This window comes from Nannospalax galili, unplaced genomic scaffold (genome assembly GCF_000622305.1).
Source record: "Nannospalax galili isolate Female #2095 unplaced genomic scaffold, S.galili_v1.0 scaffold629, whole genome shotgun sequence".
NCBI classification, from domain to species: domain Eukaryota; kingdom Metazoa; phylum Chordata; class Mammalia; order Rodentia; family Spalacidae; genus Nannospalax; species Nannospalax galili.
The window spans coordinates 4184655-4189648 of record NW_008360323.1 but is presented as its reverse complement, the minus strand read 5'-3'; the positions used below and the strand labels follow the sequence as shown (position 1 = coordinate 4189648).

General features: G+C 38.3%; 1 pseudogene; it reads right to left on the bottom strand.

Moving 5' to 3' along the window:
- Positions 1 to 4269: 4269 nt before the first annotated feature.
- LOC103727464 lies at positions 4270 to 4775 on the bottom strand (annotated as a pseudogene).
- Positions 4776 to 4994: the final 219 nt, after the last annotated feature.

Sequence of the window (4994 nt, the reverse complement as noted above, 5' to 3'; positions counted from 1 at the left end):
TGGAAGCAGTTGAAGAAATGGTAAGGGCAACATTCTGGATTGTAAATATTTCTCCTTCATTTATCCCTTGTTCCTTTCCAATTAGGACAGCTTAAAGGAGTTTCGATGGCTAACGGTTAATTGCATAGGACAAAGAGTAGGCTATAAGCATATCTTTTTTTTTCCTTTGCAAATTAAAAATCATGCTTTTGATGTTTTATTGAACCCTAAGAAAACGTAGATCACTGTTATTTACTGCAGACAATCTGATGGTCTGGAAAATCTCAAGGTAAAGAAGATAGAGGGTAAAGGCTTCAACTCAGTGTAATTTCAATTTAATTTGAGCCTATTTATTTTTTTCCCTTTGGAAAATTCATGGAAAATAATGGAAAATTAAAAGCTTTATAAGTTTGCTTAAATGATGTCTACTTAATAGCCTTCTTCTCTTCCATAATTCATAAACTAAGGGTTAATTCTACTTGGATTTATATGAATATTTTAATAGTAAGTGTATATTTATGACTGGACAATATAATTTGAATATTTAATATATGTATAAGAATAGATGAGGCTGGTACTAAAAATGCCCAGTTCTCAAAGACAACTGAAGTTCAACTTTAAATTATCTTCATTGTCAGTGATGAAACCCTCTAGTTTCTCACAAGAATTATATAGAATTATGATAACGGGGTCTGCCAGTCTTAAAACTATGCTAAGCAGTTTACACTAATGATAATATACTTACAAGTACTTCATATGTTAGGCATTATTCAAATCATTTTGTAGATAAGGAAACTGAAGCTCAGAAAGACAGGCTAACTTGTCTAGAGTGGTGTGTGTTGAACCTGAACCGTTTATTTCCCTATATTTGGATAACACAGTTAAATTCATTGTCTTCAGGTATTTCAAAGGCCTCTAATGAAATCATAAAATGTAGCTTCTAATTTCAAATAGTATTTTCCAGGATGAAAATATGAATTATAATGGTCTTCAGAAAATTACTTGGGAATATTCATTAATGATTTGGTAAAATTACATCCTCTAGCAAGGAGTAACATTTGGCTCGTCTTAGTCCCATAATGGTTCAGTTGCTAGAACATGCATAACCCTGTTCTGTTCTTATCCTTTTTAAGATTCTAGCCATGGATGGAAAGGGATAAACTCTGTCCATAGTTTTAATTACCATATTAGCAATAAATGTCACTTAGAAGAGATATTAGTATTAAAACAATTCAAAATGTTAATCTTTTATTAATGAAAACTGCTGTCCATGAGTATTCCCCTCAAAACCTAGACAAAAAAGAAGGCATTTTAGTACAGCAGCCCTTAAGCACACATACACATACACACACACACACACACACACACACTATTTGTCTTATTTTTGAGTCTGTCAGCAGGTGATGTGACATGCTGTGTTAAAGGGCTAATGTTTTTCTTGTGGGTGGAGACCTAGCCAGCTTTGATTGGAGTTGTGGGAGGGGAGTAGCATGCTTGGCCTTCTGTGAATGTTGATAACTTAACATTGACAAATGATCACATTACCATTAATCGGGGTATTTGATATGAAGACCTGCATATTCATCATGTAGACACTGGCTTTAAACTTGAAGCATTCCTAAATAATCATATATATCAGGTCTAGAGGAGGGCAGAAATGACATGGATATATGCACAGTAAATTTAAATTACCCTCTAACTTGAAAACCCTTTCATTGATTTGGAAGGAAGACCACAAACTCCATCTAGTTATTCATGAACCGAAGTAAAATAATGAGAATGGGAATAAAGAAATACTCCTTCTCCCCCCACCCCTCTAGCATCCAGCTATGGGGAATATGCATTAATATCATGTTTTGTTTTTCCTCTCTTTCAGATTCTTTCTTTTCCTTTCTTTTCTCTCCCTCCCTCCCTCCCTCCTTCCCTTCCTTCCTTCTCTTTCTTTTCTTTCTTCTTTCTACCCTGCTATGAACTGAACCTAGTCCCTCACATTATTCCCAGCCCAGCATTCATACTTTTTTAAAAAGAAAATTATCCTCATCCCAGTGATTTTATTACTTACTGTACTCATACAGATACCAGACAACCCTTACATATGCAGATATAGGCTACACAGAATGATCAAAATCAAATAATTAGAGGAGACCTCGCTTCTTGTGGTCTAATTGTGTTGATGGCTCTGGTGTTTATATAAATGGTACAGGATGAAGTTGAGAGCACAGCTGCCTTTGTTCTTATTCTGGAGTTCCTAGTAACTGGGACTCTGAGACCCAGGCTTTGGGCAAGTCTTCATCCTTAAATAAGACTATGTACCTCTGAACATAAGGAAACAGAGGCTTTCAGGTCTCTGGGAACTTGCTCACATGAACTTGCAACAGTGGTGACAGTACACACAATACCTATGCCAACTCAATTGGACAAAAACTCCAGCATAGAATGAGGGAATGGGTAGCAGGCACCAACCCTAGCTAAGGAACTATTGGCAACTGATTACTGCTGGGTGAGGGAGAATAGATCTTCATTAAGGGAGTGACTCTAGATAGGCTGACTGGACTCCAGTGGATGAACTTGCACTGAGGGACATCTGGGTACAAGAGCTTGACTGGAGAGGCCTTAACATATATAACAGAATGTATGAAATCCAGTCGGGGTTGGGGGGTGGGAAGATTATTCAGGAGTGTGGATGGAGGAGAGGATCTAAATATTATTAAGATCTATTATATGAAATGCACAAAGACTCAAAATATTTTTTTAAAAAGATTACATACCTTATGGGGTAAGAACTTTGTAGCATACAGTGAGGATATTTTTTCTACTTACTTCTTTATAGTGTCAATCAGTTTTCTTTCAATAGTCTTTCAGAGTAAGTTTGCATCCGGAATCCCTGATACTTAGTCAACTAAGGTCTGCAATGATGTAGATAGCTATAAAATAATTATCTTGAGTTCTTTAACTTGCTGAAATTCGGAACAGAGCTCCTGTGTACTATGTCTTAAAGATGGGGTTTTGGTATTTTTTGTTTGTTTTCTTCTAAAGCACTTTAATAGCCTGAAGAAATTCCCCAAACCTTTTGTTATTTATGGGGAGCTAATTTAGTTTCATTTGAAGCTAGGTACATGGCTGGCATTGAAACGACAAGGTGTGTTATGAATTTACTGTCAGGACTTAATTATTGTATACTGATTATGTGCTTGACACAGTTCTAGGACACTGAAGAGATACAGATGAAAAAGACACATGAAGTCTTTGAGCCTATGAATACTAGGGATAGAAAGGCCCGATAATTCCTTTTAGAAATAAACAAATGAGAAAAATACCATGTGGAATATCATAAATAAACAATATAATAAAAATGTAGTGTACTGTTACATGGTTGAGTGGCCATTAGGTAACATGACTAGAGACACATTTTAACTTTTGTAACATCATTGCCTCCACCATCACTGTGAATTAAATCTGTATCCTAGTCACAGGTTGGAATATCTCAGAGGAGGATGTTGGCTGCTCAGCTAAACAACAAATTTCACAGAGTGGGCTCATGAAGTCATCACATGGGTACTGAGGAGTCAGGGGTTGTTATAGTTAATCTTACTGTCTACTTGATAGAACTTGATACTTTCATCATGGAAATGAAACTCTGGGCATGTCTGTGAAGGATTTGCTAGATTAGGTTAACTGAGGTGGGAAGACCCATTCCACAGGGTGACAGACTATATATGAAGGAAAAAGCAAGCTGACCATCAGTGTTCATGGCACTCTGCTTCCTGAATGCAGATTCATTATGACCAACTGCTTCAGCCCCAGTGCTGCAAGACCTTCCTTACCATGACAGACTGTACTCTGAAGCCATGAACCAAAACAAACTCCTCTTTAAAGTACTCTTGTCAGGTCCTCTGCCAATGCAATGAAACAAAGAGCTCATGCAGAGGTAATGCAAGGGAAGTGAAAGAAAGGAACTGGCAGGTCATCCCATACTGCTATTGTCAAAACAAAGAATATTTTGTGTGTGCATGCATATGTCCATGTAGGTGTAGGTGTATTGTGTGGGTGTTAAGGTCAGAGGTTCATGTTGGATTTCTTCTTCAGTGGTCTACTTTTAAAGATTTCTTACTGAACCTGGAATTCATCAATTAGGCTAGACTGGATGTCGCAGCAAGCTCAGTGAATCTGTCTGTTTCTGCTTCCCCTGTGCAGGAGTTCTAGGGATCTGAACTCAGGTCTTTGCAAGTCAAACCATTTCCCCAGCCCTGAGAACTTAGAAGAATAATTTTTTTATGTTGAGAAAGAAGTTTATTGTTTTGGAGAGTTGCTGGTGTCCACTCGGAACTTCTGGAACTGCCTCTTGGTGTGGACAGCCTTGGCGACCTTGAGCACATTGAAGCTCACCATCTTGCTCAGGGGCCTGCACTCGCCCACAACAATGATGTCACCTATCTGCAAGTCCCTGAAATGGGGACAGGTGCACAGACATGGTCTTGTAGTGTTTCTCAAACCGATTGTACTTTCAGATGTGGTGGAAATAGTCCTGGCAGATGACAATAGTCCTCTGCATCTTCATCTTTGGGTCACCACACCAGACAGAATCTGACCCCGGATGGAGACGTTACTGGTGAAGGGACTTTTCTTGTCTATGTAAGTGCCCTCGATGTCCTGTTTGGGTTTCTTGAAGCCTAGACCAATGTTCTTGTAGTACTCAGGGAGTTTCTCCTTGCCAGTTTCTCCTAGCAGGACCCTCCTTTGTTTTAAAAGATGGTGGGCTGCTTTTGGTAAGCACACTAGGTCTAAATGTCCTCCATCTTCCCAGAAACCTGAGGAAAAAGCTAGAATAATATTTCTAATTATTAAAGTTTATGGAAGACTACAGTAGAAAACTATAAACACTGGAATCTCTGTCTTCTTGCAGGTACCATTCTGAGATGCAATGTTTAGAGGGCTTTTTGTAGTAATCTCCAATGGGAACACACCAAGGAAGTAAAACAGACATGGCCTTTCTGTATGCCTGGCACTTAGAGTCC